This window comes from Sminthopsis crassicaudata, chromosome 1, assembly GCF_048593235.1.
Source record: "Sminthopsis crassicaudata isolate SCR6 chromosome 1, ASM4859323v1, whole genome shotgun sequence".
Lineage (NCBI taxonomy): Eukaryota > Metazoa > Chordata > Mammalia > Dasyuromorphia > Dasyuridae > Sminthopsis > Sminthopsis crassicaudata.
The window spans coordinates 168,555,561-168,576,314 of NC_133617.1; the positions used below are offsets into that span (position 1 = coordinate 168,555,561).

Genomic DNA, 20,754 nt, shown 5'->3' on the forward strand with positions numbered 1-20,754 from the left:
TTTTAAAAAATAATTATGCTGAGAACATTCCAAAGTCTATCTGGCCAAGAAGATGTAACCTATTGTTAAATATCTATATTTGCTAAAGGATTACATTTCCTTATAGTTGACCTTCACTCAGGAAGTGAATGACTGGCTTATAGTACTTTTTGTAATATAATTAATAAAATTGGGTTTTTAAAAAGTCCTTTTATACTTCATATTTATAACTAAGTAAGCAATTCTCTTACTCTCATCCCTGTGGAAAAGATAGTAAAAAGATAGTATGTAAAGGCTTTCACATTTTTTTCCAAATATTAGCCACATTTTATCATTACTTTGAAATATCCTTTCTTCCTGTTCTCACTGTTACCACCCTTCTACCTCAAGTCTTCATTACACCTGGACTTCCTGACTTTAGTCTCTCCCACTTTCAGGCCATTCTGCATTTTTTTTTAATTAATTGACTTTTATTTAAAAAAAAAAAAATAAATCAAGCCCCCAGTTATGAACTGGACTACTAAATACATTTATTATTTTATCTCTTCTCTGTTTATTCTAGTGTGAAATTGTTTTGCAGATAATGATTATTTCTTTTTTTTTTTTGTTATAACTTTTTATTGGCAGTACATATGCATGGGTAATTTTTTATAACATTATCCCTTGCACTCACTTCTGTTCCGATTTTTCCCTTCCCTTCCTCCACCCCTTCCCCTAGATGGCAGGCAATCTTATACATGTTAAATATGTTATAGTATAACCTAGATACAATATATGTGTGCAGAACCGAACAGTTCTCTTGTAGCACAGGAAGAATTGGATTCAGAAGGTAAAAATAACCTGGGAAGAAAAACAAAAATGCAATTTACACTCATTTCCCAGTGTCCTTTCTCTGGGTGTAGCTGAATCTGTCCATCATTGATCAGTTGGAATTGAATTAGATCTCTTTGTTGAAGATATCCACTTCCAACAGAATACATCCTCATACAGTATCGTTGTTGAAGTATATATTGATCTCCTGGTTCTGCTCATTTCACTCAGCATCAGTTCATGTAAGTCTTTCCAATCCTCTCTGTATTCATCCTGCTTGTCTTTTCTTACAGAGCAATAATATTCCATAACATTCAAATACCACAATTTAGAAGATTTTGAAGATTACCTGGAAGGAAAAAATACCAGACAGTGAGGTTCTTTCTCAAACTAAATTGCCAAACACTCACATTCTAATGCAGAGCATAACTTTATTGGACTGGCCACATTGTTTGAATGCCAAATGTATATTTTCCAAAAAGATTATTTATGAAGAACACACACAGAACAAATGTTCACATGGTTAGAAAAGCAATACAAGAACACTCTCAAGGTCTCTCTTAAGAACTTTAGAATTGATTGTGTGACATGGGAGACACTGGCACAGGACTGCCCAGCATAGTGTGCCCTCATCAGAGGAGGTGTTGTGCTCTATGAGCAAAACAGAATTGGAGGAGCTCAAAAAGAAGTATGAGTTGTGCAGAGTTAGAGAACCTCCCTCAAATGTTCACATGGATTATTTGTACCTGACCTGTAGCAGAGCATTCTGAGCTTGCATTAGTCTGATCAGCCAGTTAGACACAGGGTAACTTGGACTCTAACATAGTGAAGTCATTTGGGTCGTCTTGGAAAACAGACAACAACCAACCAATTAACCTATCTTACTGGGCTTTTGTCCAGAATAAAATTTGGTAACATTTGTAAAATTCTTTGGCAACCTTAAAGTTTTATATAAATCTAAGTTGTTTTTTAGAATGATTTGTATCATAGTGATAGCCTTTCTCCATTCAGTAGGATTTAAATAAAATTTTGCTACCTTAAATGGCATGGGTATTAAATTCTAAAAAGTATAACTGATTATGAAGTCATTGAACTGTGGTACAGCAATACAATGGAATTTCACTGTGCTATAAGAAATGAGGAACATGAAAAATTGAAAGAAGAATGTGAAGACTTATAAACTGATGCAGCATGACATGGAAGAACCAGGAAACAAAAATCTATATAAAAATCACTACAATAATATAAATGAGAACTTAACAGAGTGTAATAATTTTAGTTTCTAAGTTTGGCCTGAAGAAGAGTTTTATTGTTATTATTATTTTTTTATTAGCTTTTTATTGACAAAACATATGCATGGGTAATTTTTCAACACTGACCCTTGTAAAACCTTCTGTTCCAATTTTTCCCCACCTTCTCCTCACTCCCCCTCCCCTAGATGGCAGGTAGTCCAATACATGTTAAATATGTTAAAGTGTATGTTAAATACAATATATGTATACATCTTTATACAGTTATCTTGTTGCACAAGAAAAATCTGATCTAGAAAGAAAGTAAAAAACTTGAGAAGGAAAACAAAAATACAAGCAAACAATAACAGAAAGAATGGAAATGCTATGTTGTGGACCACACTCATTTCCTATAGTTCTCTCTCTGGATGGAACTGCTCTCTTCCTTACTGAACATTTGGAACTGGTTTGAATTATCTCATTGTTGAAGAGAGCCATGTCTATCAGAATTGATTGTCATATAGTTTTGTTGTTTCCGTGTATAATGATCTCCTGGTTCTGCTCATTTCATTCAGCATCAGTTCATGTAAGACTCTCCAGGCCTCTCTGAAATCATCCTGCTGGTCATTCCTGAAGAAGAGTTGAAAAAATGTGCCTTCCCTATCTCTTTGCAGAGATGGGTGGGTCTATGGATAAAGAAAAATGCATACAACATCAGAGTAAGTAGATGTGATTGTTGGTTTTTATTTTTTCCTTTTATGTTTTAATCTTTGCTTTAAGAGGTAATTTACCATGTAGGAGAATGGGACTGATATATTAGAATGATGATATTAAAAGATTCTAATAAAATGAAAATATAACTTCCTTTCATATTGTGCTTTGAATTTCATATTAAGTAGTATGTTTCTAAACAAAGTAAGCCTCTTTTTGCACCTTCTACTTTGAAGTTTATGTGAAAGTAGAAATTTTCACAAAGTGAGATAACTCTTTAGTCATGCTAGTTATTCTGGGGAAAAAAATATAAAATTCATGTCACTTATTTGTAATAGTTCACACATATAATATAGAAAGATTTTTAAAATGCTTTCCTCACAACAACCCTATGAGATAGATCATTCAGATCTTACAAATAAGACAAAGCCCAGAGAGGTTGAACATTAAGTTAGTGTCAGAGTTAAGATTTAAATTTATTTTTTTAACTTAGTACCTTTCAATGTTACTATCTTGCCCTGCTGTTAGGTCAGTTAACATTCATCTCAGAAATAAGCTACTTATATTTACATAAATAAAAAGATGCTAATTTGTTCCTGTATATTTCTAAATAGCAATGCTTCTATTTAAAATCATGAATATTATCAAAATTTCTTTTGAAGCCGTTTTCTGGAGCATAATACAATGAAATTGAGTTTAAATCTTTCTATAAGTCATGCACCCCATAGAAAACCAGGAAACATACTTTTTTAAAAAAGAAACAATAGCCCAATACATTTTCTTTCATTTTACTTTTTTTCCTTAGGTTTTCAATATACATTGCATTTCCACAGGACCCCAGAGATGTTTTTAAAGAGATTTACCTCTCCTGAGTCTTTCTCTCCTGGAATTTAGCATCCTTTTTTCTATACCATCACACTTTCTTTTGTGAAATGACTAAATAGAAAAAACAAAAAACAAAAACAAAATTAAGTCCCTTCAGACATTGATGCGGAGGAAAAGACCTACAGTCCAACTGCTTTCATAGCCAAAACACTTCAAGAACTGTAGAGAGGCTGTTATCTTTTAGTTGATACATAAATATAAGGCCCTGAGTATTTAATTGATTTATTTAAACATTTGCACAGTGTTCAGACCCTTCCTAAGTGTGGAAGAACCTACAGTATCATATGCATAGGTCAGATGGAATATAAAATAAACTAAATGTACTTAATGATGGATAAATCCCGGTGATGTAACTATTATTTTTCTGCTCAATTAAAGATCACTTCACGTTTTTCATAAACACAGGAGTGTTATTCCTGTTGTTCTAGCCAAATCCCAACATGAGCAGCTGTATTCTCCTTTTATTTTCAAAGGGATAGAGCATTCATGTTCTTAAATGTGTTGTGTTGCTATGTACTGTTAAACAGCTGTTGGGGATCTCACCAGGGAGAGCTACATGTCAGTGGTGGGAGCCCCTTACATCTCTGTCACTCATGCACAGAAAGCTTGGAACTTGTGAGTTATAGAACTGACTTTGCCAATTAATTGTTGGCAAAGTTTCTGCAAAATGGAGACAATAATGAGCTCCTCATATGAATATTATAAGGTGACATGCACACTGGAAGACCTCATTTCATATTGTTCCATTAGTTCTACAGAGTCTTTGGAAGTAGAATTCTTCCCTCACCCAAATCTCTAGAACATTATGGAATTGGGAAAGATGACTTCTCTCATTTCTCATGAAAACCCTGGATTACTTTCCTAAAAGATTACAACATGAATCTCAAGTCAGAAAATTAAGGTAATGAATAGTGATCATAAAATTAGATTCACAAATATACAGATATGAATTCTATATATCTTACCTATCTTAGGCACATGTGATGATTTATGTCTTTTTTGTTTGGGATTTTGATGGTTGTCAGATAAACATTCCTGTGGAATATAAAGTATTACTTTAGATTCCTCTCTTGAAATAATCTGAAAAAGGCAAACTAATTAGTACGTGCCTTAGGGATTCACAGAGCTCACAGCCAAGTGTGCTTTGTTTTGACAGCTGTCCTCACACACTTAAATGATGCCATTTCAAGGGAGATAGCATGATGTAATCTTGGTGACAGCACAATTGTCATTCTGCTAGAAAGACAAGTATTGTGATCTCAATGGAAAAGAAAAGTGATACTTTCATCTGTAAGCTTAGATCCTATTGACTTCCATAATTTCAACATTTCAAACAGGGCTGGGAGTGGAAATTACTACAAGCTGTTGAATAAAGATGACATCATCTTGCCACCCACAAAATACTATGGATTTGACAACTTAGAAGATGGCATAAGCAATGAGGAGCACAGCTTCAAGCTAAGTTAATAGTTCTTTGTTTCTAAGGGGGATTTCTTTTTTCTTTTTCTTTTCTTTTTATAAGATTTGCTATTTTCTCCATTACCCACAGTTGGTCTGGCAACTGCTTATACTGTAATGAAGACCATAGAATCAGATCCCAAGATCCCCCAAAGGCACAATCAATACTCCTTCTGGATGGAAATTTTGGTTCTAAGAGCCCTTTCCTATCACAAGTTTTGCAACTTGGGAGCCTCTCGTGGTTAAACTTAATGATGGGGTATTTGCTTTTAGCTCTTAGTTTTCAGTTGTCATTTTCTATGTTATAATGTTAATCACCAAGGTTTTTCAGTGAGACAGCTAGTGCTCATTACACATAATAACCTATATGGTGAAGTTGTCATAGATCATAAAGAGAGCATTTCCCAGCTATTAATTTTGCAGCTGGTCTAGAGTGTTTGATGGAATATTGAAAGATATTTTTTCCATGGTCAAATTTTCCCCCTTTAAAGTGTGTGTGTGTCTATATATATATATATATATATAGACACACACCTCTTTTAAGTGACCTATAGTTGATTTTATCTGCTACTACTGAATCTGGATTCATTGCATTTCTTTGACATGGTGACGAGTTCTTTTCATTGTTGTCCTAAATCAGGAGAAATAAATAGCACTCAAATAATGAAATGCCCAGACCAGAAAATGGTTCCTGTATAGAAATAATTCATTCCTTTCGTAAACATTTATTGTATCCTTTGGGTGTGAAGCACTATAAAAAGTGTTAGGGAAGTTACAAAAATACCCAGTTTCTGCTAGCATGAAGCCTATATTCTAGTATTGGGATAAGAAACAGAGATAACTATAATACATAATATTAAATGATAAGTCTATTAGAAAAGTATAAGTTTTTCTATGTGGCATCCATGGGGGAATGTCATTACCTACTGGTGAGGCTCAGAAAAGCTTTGGGGAGAAAATGGCATTTGAAAAGAACTTTTTGAGGGGATAAATAACTAATTCAATAAGAGAGATCTTCTAGAAATAGGGAATGCAATGGTCAAAGACATGAAAGTAGTAGAGAGTTAGACAAGTTAGTCACAGTTACTTAAAGGATTAAGCCATTTTTATGTGTAGTTTAGTAGGGAAATGGTTTTAGTTATATTTCAACCAGCAATTCCACTCTGAAGTATCCATTACTTTTCTGGCAACTCACAACAAATGTTTTATGCGCTATCAACCAGCAGAGAATTAAAATATTTTGGTTGTATTCTTTCAAACTGAACCATAATTTAGCCCAAATAGGAATGAGATTCCTTGTCCTTTGTACCACTGCTCCTTTCCTCCCTTCTCTCAACAACAATTCTTTCTCTTTGGTAAATGAAGATCCTAGATGACTACTTGCTATGATTCTAAATGACAAGGTCATTATTATTGAATGTTTATTTTATATATTCAATGTGTCACATGATTTTAATGTTTTTTGAATCCTAAATCTATTTGGTCTTTTAGCACTCATACAGAAGATACCAGAGTTATGAGAAGATAGGAGTTATTATTTTATACAGAGAAAATGGAAATCAAACATCAGAGCTTTAATAGCAGAGATGAAAATAAAATTTCTGATTCTTCTTCTACATACCAGTTAGGAATAAATTTATAATCTCATGTTAAGAGCGAGCTACCAGCTATCCAGCTCCCAAAGCTAAACTTCCTTGATTAAACCATAATAGTGACCATTTACTTAACATTTACTTAACATTTACCATGTTAGCATCCTGGATACCTTAGAATCAGCTGGAATCAAGATAAGCAAAAGTCTTTATTCTTGGTCTTTAGCAGTAGAAGTGAAGTGAATGGTTGTGTAGGATCTCTGCGACCTCACCTCCTCCTCTCCCTCCCAGAGTGAGACTGGCTAGTCTCATTGCACCTCCTAGTCCCTCCCACAATTCTCTATATACACCAAACAATTGGGCCAGCATAGGATAGTGGGAAGGGCCATTTTCCAAGCATATTCTTATAGAGTATTGTCCAATTAGCCTCAAGTGCTTGTTTGTCCAACCTCAGTACATTGACTCAAGAGTTTCAGCCTTTTACACTTTCCTAGGTGATTTGTAGCTCTATTTTTTTGCACTTTTACAAATTAGAAGATAGTATAATTTATCTCTTAGATCTGAGGAGGAGGAAAGAATTTGTGACCAAAGAAGAACTAGAGAGCATTATTGATCACAAAATAGATAATTTTGATTATATTACGTTAAAAAGTTTTTGTACAAACAGAACTATTACAGACAAGATTAGAAGGGAAACAACAAATTGGGAAAACATTTTTACATTCAAAGTTTCTGATAAAGGCCTCATTTCTAAAATATATAGAGAATTGACTCAAAATTGTAAGAATTCAAGCCATTCTCCAATTGATATATGATCAAAGGATATGAACAGATAATTTTCAGCTGAAGAAATTGAATCTATTTTTAGTCATATGAAAAGGTGATCCAAATGACTATTGATCACAGAAATGCAAATTAAGACAACTCTGAGATACCACTACCCATCAGTCAGATTGGCTAAGATGACAGGAAAAGATAATGAGAATGTTTGAGGGATCTGGGGAAACCTGGGACACTTATACATTGTTGGTGGAACTGTGAATGGATCTAGCCATTTTGGAGAGCAATTTGGAACTATGCTCAAAAAGTTATCAAACTGTGTATACTCTTTGACCCAGCAGTCTTTCTACTGGGCTTATATCTCAAAGAGATCTTAAGGGAGCAAAAATGTGCAGAAATATTTGTGGCAGCCATCTTTGTATAGTGGTAGGAAACTGGAAACTGAATAGTTGCCCATCAGTTGGAGAATGGCCGAATAAGTTATGGTATATGAATGATATGGAATATTATTGTTCTGTAAGAAATGACCAGCAGGATGATTTCTGAGAGGTCTGGAGATACTTACATGAATTGATGCTAAGTGAAATAAGCAGAACCAGGAAATCATTGTACACGGCAACAACAAAACTATCCAATGATCAATTCTGCTGGACGTGGCTCTTCTCAACAATGAGATGATTCAAACCAGTTCCAATTGTTCAGTAATGAAGAAAGCCATATACACCCAGAGAGAGGCCTGTGGGAACTGAGTGTGGACCACAGCATAGCATTCTCACGCTTCCTGTTGATATTTGCTTGCATTTTGTTTTCTTTCTCAGGTTTGTTTTTTTTTTTTTTCTCTAGATCCAATTTTTCTTGTGCAGCAAGATAATTGTATAAATATGTATACATATATTGGATTTAACATATATTTTAACATATTTAATATGTATTGGACTACCCTACTATCTAGGAGAGGGGGTGAGGGGAAGGAGGGAAAATTTTGGAGCAGAAAGTTTTACAATGGTCAATGTTGAAAAATTACCCATACATATCTTTTGTAAATAAAAAGCTTTAATTAAAAAAAAATAATAGTGACCATTAACTTAGTCCATGGCTTGGATGCACAGATATACACACACATATACTTTGGCTTCATATATAGATTTTAAAAGCAAAATTTCCCCTTTTATACCAAAGTCCATTAACTCTGACACATAGTTCCTTCTCTTAAAATGTCCTGCATTATCTTTCCTAGGTGATTTGTAGCTCTACTTAATTTCTCTTCCAGGAGCACAGCCAAAATGAGTAAACTACAAAGCGAGAAACAGCTTGGCTAGAACCAGTGAACACCAAGCACCAGGTTGCTCTTAGACCTTTAAGGGATCATTTGGAAGTGAAGCTGTCCAGCTTCCTTCCTTTATGTCTGAAAACATAATGATTTCCTGAGAGTTCTTGTGGTGCTTTGCTTGGGTAAATATTGCATCAGATTTGAACCAAAAATCTCTAAGAAATTATTTATCTGGCCACTATGCTGTTCTATACTTCTGAAATACTGCTACAAATGTAGCAAATATAACTTATGTTTTTAACCATGACCTCAAATAACTTTACACTTAAAGATTTTAACCAATAAATTAAAATTTTATTATACTCATAGGCATATTTTCATAGGATAAGACAATAATAAAAGATTCTATCCCCATTTATAGAGGGGAATCCAAAGTCTTAGTCTAATTTTACTGTCCATCCTATTTTCAAAGCACCTGTATTTCACAAATAAGGAAGAAGCCCTCCCCATTTTAGGTATATTGCAACTTCTAAGCTGGATGAAAGAGAGACAGCCTTGTATTCCATTTTAGCGGAGGATCAGAATTGTATTTTTCTCTCTAAGTTGTAATCAGGTTGTTTGCAACCTGCAGCTCAGACCTGCCCCTTCCCAACCCAGCTTTGTTACGAGTTAGACTTCTGCCAGAAATACATATAAGAAATTCCCCCAAATTACAACACTTTAAAATACTGTGTCATGCCTTTGGGAAGTAGAAAATAAGAATACAAGACATTTGGAAGAAAAAGAAGGAATATTAGTGATTACTAAATTATGTTTATCAGCCATTAAATTGAAGGGAAGAGGAAAGAAGAGAGAGAGAGACAGAGAGACAGAAAGTGAGGGAGAGAGAGAAAGATTCTATTAGTTGTGTCATTTGTAGCATTTGTTCAGTTGGGTTGGCAGGGCATGTGGTGACTATTTCAAACTTTGAATTATAACTTAAAGATTTTCTTTGCCTTTTTTCACCAATATCTGGCACCATTTTTCTTGGTCTACTACTAGACTAAAAAGAATAAATTAGACATTTAACTTTACACGGTGAAGAAATTAGAGAATATTCATTGATATGCTAAAAAAAAAAAAAAAGAGTCTACAAACTAAAGATACTGGTGGCTACAAAAAGATAAGCCAAACCAAGAGTCTCAATTCTAACTAAGGAATAGCACTTATAAACAAGGCTATCATATTTACACATAAAGACAAAGACAGAAACTGGATTAGCACATGGACGTCTTGAAAACTATCCATTTTAAGAGATTCAAGATGGCACAGAAAAGCCTTTCCTGGTCGTGGGAGAGGGAGTTAATTGTATACCCCGCAATGATGGTTTTGTCTACAGGGGCCTAGAGGCCTCATAAAGCAGCCTTAACAACTGACTACTCAATAAGCTCTAAGCAAATGAAGCCAGAGGAGTAGAAACAAATCAGGGGAGAAAATAGGATTTTCAGAGGTCATAGAGCTTGCTAAGTGAAGTAATGAGGAGGTAACTTCAAGGTTAATCTGAAGCACACGGTTTTGTGCCTTTTTGACTCTTTTTGAGTCAGACTGGGAAATTGTCTTTCTCAACGCCTGTTTACCAGATAGGATGACATAAGCTTTTTTAATCACACTAATGTGTCAGCCATACCAATCTGTGGCTAACTTGGGCTCATATTTATTATCTAAAGTTAAGATAAGTCAAGACATCTGTAACTCATTATATCTATGCTTTTCTTTTTTCCCCCTTAGTTATCTAATAAAGTTCTTTTTGAAAAATGCCGACCTTGCACAAACTAGAGTAAGTAGCAAGAGGGTTTATCCACATATAGACAGAAAAATGAGGAGGATTAGGACATCTCTAGGGGAACTGAAAGAGCTTCATCTTTTAAAAAGGGGTAAAACTCACAAGAAGGAAAATCCCATGGCTTGTTGTTATTGCTATGACTTTCCTGCTTTGGGATATCCCCTCACAAATACTTGCTGAAAAGTTGTCTATAAAATTCATTTATGTAAACTGAATCACATTTTTCCCAAATAATTTATATTATAAAACAAGAGTGTATTTCAAAACACTTTTGACACCAAACCATAAAAAGCATCATATTTAAGAACTAGACAAACCTTTTAAAAGAATACATTTAAAAGGAGTAAATATATCTGATAGAATATAAATCTATAAAATATAAAATAATATGATGAAACTCAAAATGTATCAGGAATTATGTTCTTTTAAATTCAGCTAACTGTATGAAAGAGAGAGGAGTACTCAGGATGTAACCTAGCTCTTCATTTTTAAGTTTTTGTTTTGTTACATAAAGGCAAATGCTTCCTTCTAAAAGCATGAAACTATATCCACTAAATGGCATATGGATGTAATCTGACATAGAAAACAAGTGAAAAAAAACCCCTTGCTATATTTTACTTAAAGATAGTGCCAGACCCATTGACTGAGAAGTAGCCAAATAAATTGTATTACATAAATATAATGAAATACTACTAGGCTTATAGATGAAACAATGATTATGAAGAACTCAGATAAACATGAGAAGATGTATATGAACTGATACAAAGAGAAGTAGATAGAACAACAACAAAATAAACCTCAACATACATAAAGATTACAACAATATGAATGGGTGGGGGAGAAGCCTGAAAAACCTAAACAATACATGATTAAATTGATAAAATTTGGCATGGAGGAAAAGTTGAGAAAATATTTATTCTCACTCTCTTTGAAGAGATGGGGGACTATGGGTATAGAATAATGCATATTCTGTCAAACATAACTGTTTGGTAGTTCTGCTGAATTGCTCTTCCCCTCTCCCCCCCCCCCCAATCTTTTTCCTTCTTTATTGCAAGAGATAGTTCACGAGGTAGGAAAGTAGGGAGAGGAGATATAATCAGAAACATATGTAATGTAAAAACAGGGCTTCAATAAAGATAAGATAATATTTTTTTAAAAAAATGACTACTCCTGGATGGAAAGGAATAAGGAAGAAGGGGAATATGATAATTGTCTCCAGGTATTTGAAAGGTTATCATGTAAAAGAGGGATTAGACTGATTATATTTAGTCCTAGAAGAAAGGACTAAGAGAAATGATAAGAATTTTTGGGAAACATGATATTGGTTTGATGTAAGGGGGAAATACTTTCAAATAATTGTCTAAAAGTAAAATGAGCTGTCTTCAAAAGAAATCAGTTCTTCTTACCTCAAAATCTTCAGTTTAACTGACAACTTTTTGAAAATACTGTTCAGTATGTGTTGGACTATGTGTCGTTTGAGATTCTTGGTAAGAAGACAGTTTTGTGATCTTAAAATAGGGTTTAAGATAAAAAAGAAAAATGTAGGTAGCTATTGAACTCAGTGTACAGTCTTGGGGTTTAAAATAGAGAGGAGATGAAGTATGTATTCTTTCTATTGACACCCCCCACACACACACTTCACTTTCACTTGAATTTAACAATATTTAATCAACTAAAAAAAAAAGATTTAATGTGAAATCTGTGTCTTTCAAATGATCAGGCAAAAGGCAAACTCAAACTCATTAGAATAATCACTGAGTAACATATATTCCAAAATATACAAAGATTCTCATCATAATCTCAGGAAGCCAATTAAATACTAATTTACTTTTTCACCTTCTACACAACATAAGAAACAGAAATATAAATATGAAGCCATGAAAAGCCAGGAAACTCATTGTTGACATTTAACAGAAGTTTAAATACAATGATCTGTCAGTTGGTGGTAGGAAGATGCTTATATATGACAAAAGGTTGGATTGTCACTAGATGACTTATAGAGTCCCTTTCCAACTTAGGGGCCAATAATTCTGTGCTCCAAGAGTGGTGATAGAGCGATTAGACTTATACAAAATTATATATTATTGCTTTTCTGAAAATACCAAGAAGTGATCAAGTCTTTTTATCTATTTAATCTTCTAAGCAAAGATACTTTGGGGCTAGATAAATAGTTTTGCAATTTAAAAAAAAAATGAGATATCTTACCTCTCAGATCTGTGAAGAGGAAGGAATTTATGACCAAAGAAGAACTAGAGATCATTATTGATCACAAAATAGAAAATTTTGATTATATTAAATTGAAAAGTTTTTGTACAAACAAAACTAATGCAGACAAGATTAGAAGGGAAGCAATAAACTGGAAAACATTTTTACAGTCAAGAGTTCTGATAAAAGCCTCATTTCTAAAATATATAGAGAATTGACTCTAATTTTTAAGAAATCAAGCCATTCTCCAATTGACAAATAGTCAAAGGATATGAACAGATAATTCTCAGATGAAGAAATTGAAACTATTTCTAGCCATATGAAAAGGTGCTCCAATTATTATCTATTAATAATAATAAAATCTATTAATCAGAGAAATGCAAATTAAGACAACTCTGAGATACCACTACACACCTGTCAGATTGGCTAGAATGACAGGGAAAAATAATGACAAATGTTGGAGGGGATGTGGGAAAACTGGGACACTGATACCTTGTTGGTGGAATTGTGAACACATTCAGCCATTGTGGAGAGTGATTTGGAACTATACTCAAAAAGTTATCAGACTGTGCATATCCTTTGATCCAGTAGTGTTACTATTGGGCTTATATCGCAAAGAGATCTTAAAGAAGGGAAAGGGACCTATATGTGCAAGAATGTTTGTGGCAGCCCTCCTTGTAGTGGTCAGAAAGTGGAAAGTGAGTGGATGCCCATCAATTGGAGAATGGCTGAATAAACTGTGGTAAATGAATATTATGGAATATTATTGTTCTGTAAGAAATGACCAGCAGGATGATTTCAGAGAGGCCTGGAGAGACTTACATGAACTGATGCTGAGTGAAATCAGCAGGACAAGGAGATCATTATATACTTCAACAACAGTACTGTATGATGATCAATTCTGATGGCCGTGGCCATCTTCAACAATGAGATGAACCAAATCAGTTCCAATAGAGCAGTAATGAACTGAATCAGCTACACCCAGCGAAAGAACTCTGGGAAATGAGTATGAACCATTTCATAGAATTCCTAATCCCTCTATTTTTGTCTGCCTGCATTTTTGATTTCCTTCACAGGTTAATTGTACACTATTTCAAAGTCCAATTCTTTCTGTACAGCAAAATAAACTGTATGAACATGTATACATATATTATATTTAACTTATATTTAGACATATTTAACATGTATTGGTCAACCTGCCATCTGGGGGAGGGGGTGAGGGGAAAGAGGGGAAAAATTGGAACAAAAAGTTTTGCAATTGTCAATGCTGAAAAATTACCCATGCATATATCTTGTAAATAAAAAGAAAAAAAAAAAAGAAAGAAAAAAGAAACATACTGGCTGTCTGATACTGAAAAAGAAATAAAAAAAATTAAAATTAAAAATGAGTTACTTGAGATATTTTTTTAGGAAAGAATAAAAGAAGATTCCAAAGATAACATGGAATTCACCCAAAAGAAGAGTATAAAAGAACATATGTCACCAATTTGCATAAGGCTTAAAAATGAAAGAAAATGAATGGATTGAATTAGACAATTCCTTCTAACTTTAAAATTGAGTAATTCTATGAAATAGAACATGTAACAAGAAATTGTTTTAAGCTGAAGGTCACGAACATGCAACCAAAACCAAATGGAGTATGAATTAAACCCAGAGTTTCAATTGAGAATCTGTGAAATCCATTCTTGAGTCTAACTTACCTTAAATGATTGCTTTTACCAGAAGTGTCAAACACCAGGCCTGTGCCTTTCAGGGTTCCACAACAAACCCAAGAGCAGCTAAACTGGATTAAAATGTAATTGAGAAATACCTAACAAAAAAACAAAAATACAATAACTTAGATAATGTTACTATGTGTTTTTCTAAGTCAACTTGCACCCATAGACATCCTTACATACTGTATAGTGCCTCCCCCCTTTCTATTTGACTTTGGTTTACATTGTTGAGAAACAGTAACTAACCAATCAAATTACTTTTCTACATTGTCAACATGTCATGACACTCAAGAATCTATTCTTTTAGTAAGTTAGTTACTCACATTAGATAACATTTATAGAATCTGGAACCAAGAGAATCTTTATAACAGTTCCCGGAAACAAAGTTTAATAATAAATGTTCAAGGTTAATGTTGATAATACTTTGTATAACATTAGGAGTTTTGCTTTTGAATTCAAAATAGAAAAAAGTTTCACTTGTACATCTGTGTGGTGATGACTTAAGTATTCTGGGATTTCACTTGAGTTCCAAATTCTGGTTGTCTTTTCAAAGACATAAGAAAAATTAAGTCCTCACCCTTTCTTCCAAATAATTGAAAAGGTATATTTTCTCATTTTGTATAGGGGGAAACTTACATAGCAAAGCATTTGCAGCAAATATTTCTTATCTGCTTTCACATACACACAAAAAGCTCCATTGGCTTTGTAAAATCATAGTTTGCTAGTCCCCTCTTTTAAAAATCTTTTAATTCATCCACTTTGCCTCCAATAAATAAGACATGGTCAAAGAGATATTTGTATCTCTTTGTATTTCTTCCTGGAAATAATTTAGAACTATTGGCAAGAGCATTTGACTTTTAAAAACCAAAAGGAAAGATTCCATTTGGAAAGTCACTATTACAATCCACTATTCTACTTCCTATGGACTAAATATACACTTGAAAGTTATGTGGCTTTTCTGTATGTATAAGTATTCCTCTTTCTTGTGAAGAAGTTGCCCTTCTCCTTATCATGACAAACCCTTCTACAGACACAACTTATTACCATCTTCTTCAGCACTTTGCATTTTCTGTCACCCCCATTCTCTCTGGTTACTAGCTGCTTTCTTACTGCAAACTTATGTGTCCCCATCCTCAAAACATTCTCACTTGGTCAAGTAACTATTCTCCAAGGCTCTGGCCTAGGTTCTATTCTCTTTCCCCCCTATAGTATTTTTCTTGGTGATCCCATAAGTTCGCATGGATTCAACTATTGTTTCTATGTAGATAATCCTCTGTTCTATTTCTCTAATAATAACCTCTCTCTTAATCTTTACTCTCAGATTCCCATTAGCTATTGAAATGTTTGTTTCATAGACATATTAAACTAAATATACAAAAAAATGAACTCATTTATCTTCCCCTGACTTTCTTTTGCTTCAACTCTCCTCTCTTCCTAACTTTCCTATTACTGTTGAGGGTACCATACCACATCTTTCCAGTCATCCCAACTCATAATGTAAGTGTCATTGTAGAATCCTCAGTCTTTCTCTTCTCTCATACCCAATCTGTTGTCTAGTCCTGTCAATTCTACCTTTGCAATATCTTTCATATATGTACCCTTCTCTCCTCTGACAATATCACTACCTTAATGTAGGCCATCTTGATCTTATGCCTGTTTAACTGCAATAGCATTCTGGTTAATTTTTCCTGTTTCAAATCTGTCTTTATTACAGCCCATCTTACATTTATCTATTGAAATGATTTCCTAAAACACAAAGTCTGACAATGTCACCATTTCAGTATCCTCTGGTTCTCTGCTATTACCAGCATCCAATACAAAGTCATAAGTTTTATAACATTGTTAAATTAACATTGTCTCTTCCTGCCTTTCCAATCTTCTCCCTTCCATGTTTTTTTTTTTTTGTTGTTGTTATTGTTGTTTGTTTGTTTGTTTTGTTTTGTTTTGTTTTTACAATCTAGACATATTGATCTTTTTTCCTGGTCCTTGAATAAAACACTTCATACCCTAACTCTGCACATTTTTACAGGTTATTCCTCAGGCCTCTTCATCTCTTCCTCCTCACTTTTCTCAATTACTTTGTCTCAGCTAAAATCTCAATTTTTGCAATAAAGTTTTCCTAGTCCCCTTTAATGTCAGGCATTTCCTCTGAGATGATCTTCAAATATATATGTGTGTATATATATATATATATATATATATATATATTTATATATATATTTATATTTATATTTATATGTGTGTGTGTATACACACATACATATTTATCATGACTACACACACACATACACACATATATATATATACATATACAAAAAATTATATATATATATACATATGTATATGTATATATATATAATTTTTTTATTTGCTCATGGTTGTTCTTGTGTTATCTCCTCCATTAGATCCTTGAAGACAGGACTGTTTTTATGCCTGTTTGTTTGTTTTTGTATCCCCAGTACCTGACCCATAGTAGACACTTGTGGAAGATTTTTTTGTGTAAAATCCAAATGTAAAAAGAATGTCTGTAGATATTGAGATTATCCAGATGTTTCTTCTTATTTTCTTTTACTCATGCCACTATACTTATTCCACGGGTCACAAGACATTATAAAATGTTTTTGTGAGATCAATAGTCACTAAAAAATAATTTGTCAGCCAATCTGTACAGGAAAAATCAAGGGGATAAAAGATGCATATTTGTCAGATTATAACACATAAATTAGTAAAAGAATATGCTATTTATGTAACAAAAGCAAGGGTTAACAGGGAAATCCTGAATATGGCACTCATATTCCTTTAATACTTACTTAACGTATAGAGAAAGAACTCCATGATTAATAGGTCTGCTGTGAAAAATTTATGGAAGGACATGGACAAACATGAAAAGGCATAGAAGGATTGCAAATTGCAATTCGGGGAGATGCCCCCACTGAATGAAATCATAGCTCTCTCTAAGTAGCAAAGTAAGATTCTGAGAAAGCCTGAAATAATCTGGATTAACCTGCAAGAAATTAATAATAAGAAATTATTCTTGTTGAATTATGCAGATCAAATTTATGGTCTAACATTAAAAAGGGGGCTAATGATATCTACAAGAACATGCCCTTTTTCTCAAAAGAAATCATAGATATCTAGTAAATATTTCTAATCACAAGGCAAAGAAGAAAGGTGACTTCTTAGAAGAAATTCAATGGCTTCAAGAAGGGTTTAATTATAACTTCTGAGAGTTAATCATTCAATGACACACTTCCTTTCTTAAATAAAAATTGTCTTTTTGTTGGAGCTCTTACATTTATGGGAGAATTCAGTTCCTGAAAAGAGGCAAATAAATTACATAGAATGAATCATCCAACCACACCTCAGCAAACTTCCCAATAGCACCAATATAGAATTCAGTTACTTAATACATTCCAATTTAATAAATAATCATATATTATCAAAATTGTAAACAAAATAATTCTAAAATAGAGAACAGGAAGGAAAAAGGTAGAGGCCTCTTATATGAAATACACATGACTAACATAATGTGCCAATCTTCCAGCAGAGTCAACAGCTGTAAGCACTATACATGATAGCCCACATTTACTTGACTACTAATTTGCCTAATTTATAAAAAGAGAGTGGCTTTCTATTAAGAAAGAGTCAATTTTACTCTTTTCCTGGCTCTGTGCCGTTGCCCTAGTTGCTCCTCACACCTGAAATGATCTCTTTTCTCACTTCTAACTTAAAATGCCTGGTTTCTTGTCAGATCTAGTTCAAATACCTCTTTCTACATGTGGCCTTTTCTGGCTTCCTCATTCTTCTAATGCTCTTCCCCATTCAGAATACCTTGTGTTAATTCTGTACGAGTTTTGTATATACTTAATTATAGATGCAAATGGTATTGAAACTGCTAATATGTAAGCCCTTTGAGGATTTTCTCTTTTTGTGGTTGTCTTTTATGTCTCCAGCACCTAGTATAATGAATAGAAAACTGGAGGTACAACAAGCAAAAAATGCTTGTTGATTTTTTGGTCGATTCTTAGCACCTACTTGGAACCATTGTGACACAAAAAACTTCTCCAAAAATCTTTTTATTAAATATAAGAAACTGTTGATTTAAATAGCATGCTATCTGGGGATTGGAGTAGATAGTCTTATAATTGAATAGTATTCCATCACAATCATATATCACAACTTGTTTTGTCATTCGCCAATTGATGAGCATCAATTTCCACAAAAAGATTTGCTATAAATATTTTTGTACAATGGATCTGGGATTTTATCAATGGGGGAATTCCTTGTTCAGTAACTGCCTCAAACAATGCAGATGACAACCATTTATGACTTAGGAATCTAAAAAGAATTGGTCCTTAAGTCTGGAAAGCCCCTCTTAGATATCCCCTTATTTAAATGAGGAAACTAAGATTCAGAATAGTGAAGTTATTTACCCAAGATTACATAGGTAATACTCATTAGAGATGGAATTTGAACCCAGGACTTTCGACTCCAGAGACACTGTGCCCTCCACCTTAGTAGATAAGTCTTAGAGAGCTGCTTGCAGCAAACGTTGTGCCAGAAATTGCACAGCATCTATTTAAGAAGTATGATCTGAACCCCATTTACCTGATTCCAAGCCCAGCATTTTATCTACTACCCCACACTGCCTCCAGAAAATACAATTTTCACATCGAAACTTCTGGTCTTCCTTCTTTATGGATTGGAGACTACTTCAGCACTTCCTGTGAATTTCATTCATTCAAAAACAAATTTAATTTGTTTAAAGTACTGTGTCAGATACTAGGAGAGAAATAAATTTTACCTAGGGCATAATATCTGCCCTCAATGAGCTCAGAATCAAATAGAGCAATATGTGATGAATACATAATAATACATGGTTAATACATTAGAGAGGTGGGGAAAAAGTGTTATGTTAAATGTAAGGAGGGAAAGGATGTTAACAACTGAGAGGAGCAGGAGAGGCTTCATTGAAGGAGGTGACATTTGCTTTTGGATTTTAATAATATGGGCATAAATCCAGCAGGTGAAGAGGGTTAAGGGAAATATTCCTCAAACAGGGTATATAATGAACAAAGATGAAGCTGGGGAAAATATCTTGTTGGCTGGCACAGAGAACACGTGGAGGTGAGGAATATGAGATAAAATTTGAAAGTTAAAATAACACCAGACTAGAAAGCATCTAATGTCAGGCAAAGATAGAGTAATGGAGAGCTTGGGGAGAATTTGTTTTAACAGAGAAAAAAATATGCCCAGATCAATAATTAAGGAAGAGCCTGGCAGCAATCATAAAGACCTATCCATATGAAAATACTTATAACAATTCTTTTTGTAGTGACAAAAACCTCAGAACCAAAAAGATGCCTGATAATTAGAGAACAGATGACTATGTATGGCATAGGAATTAATGGAATATCATTTTACTGATATGAATGATGGAAAAATGCTTTCAAAGAAACTTAGAAGACCATATGAACTTATATAGAGTATGTGAGTAGAATTAGAACAATTTATGAAATAAAAAGGTAAAGAACAATTTTTAAATATTTATGAACTCTGATTCATGTAATAGCCATCCATTTCAGCATATCAACAATTAAGTATGCTATCCTCTCCTGACAGAGAGGTAATCAACTCAATAATATATATATTATGTATGTATACACACATATTTTTGACATGCTCAATATAGAAATTTGTTTTGCTTGGCTGTATATTTGTTACAAAGCTTTTCTTTTCAATTATGGGTAGGGGAAGGGATTTAAAACAATTATAAAAATTGACATTCCTAAAGTATATAGGTCTATTCAAAAAGCTCCAGTTGATATCTCTTACCTCTTTACAGAAAGCAACTAGATAGTGCAGTGGAAAGTGGTGGAGTCAGGAAGACCTGAGTTCAAAACCTTATTTGCTTACTAGTTGTGTCATGCTTGGCAAGTCACTTAATCCCTCTCTGCCTCAATTTTCTCATCTGTAAAATGATCTGAAATAGGAAATGGCAAATCACTTGAATATCCTTGCCAAGAAAAAATCTAATGGAATTCAGCCATGACTGAAACAATTGAATAGCTCTATATAGTACAATAAAATATAAACTCTTCTATTTGAGATTTAAAGTTGAGAAAAATACTTATTTCTCATATTTAATAACTAATTATTGAATTAGGACCAAAGTTTTTCCCCTTTTTACTTCCTCCTCCAGAAATCAACTGATATGAGAATTCTTGGGCAAAGACTTACCCATACTAAGATCTAATCAAAGACAATCAAAGAAATTCTAAATTTTTTAAGGCTTCTC

General features: G+C 33.6%; 2 long non-coding RNA genes across 4 annotated transcripts in view; one reads left to right on the forward strand and one right to left on the reverse strand.

Moving 5' to 3' along the window:
* Positions 1 to 492: 492 nt before the first annotated feature.
* LOC141544739 (uncharacterized) lies at positions 493 to 16,597 on the reverse strand. 3 transcript variants are annotated; one of them, XR_012482773.1, is made up of 4 exons: positions 14,442 to 16,597; positions 4,580 to 4,649; positions 3,593 to 3,665; positions 493 to 1,138 (listed from the first exon to the last, which is right to left on the reverse strand). It is a non-coding gene; the product is annotated as an uncharacterized LOC141544739 (long non-coding RNA). The 3 variants fall into 3 exon arrangements; XR_012482772.1 differs by having other exon boundaries at positions 493 to 2,704; XR_012482774.1 differs by lacking the exon at positions 14,442 to 16,597 and adding an exon at positions 6,838 to 7,105 and having other exon boundaries at positions 493 to 2,704.
* Positions 4,930 to 20,754, forward strand: part of LOC141544743 (uncharacterized) — a 51,179-nt gene continuing 35,354 nt past the window's right edge. Inside the window, exon 1 of the long non-coding RNA XR_012482775.1 lies at positions 4,930 to 5,076. This is a non-coding gene — a long non-coding RNA (uncharacterized LOC141544743). The remainder of the gene's footprint in view (positions 5,077 to 20,754) is intronic.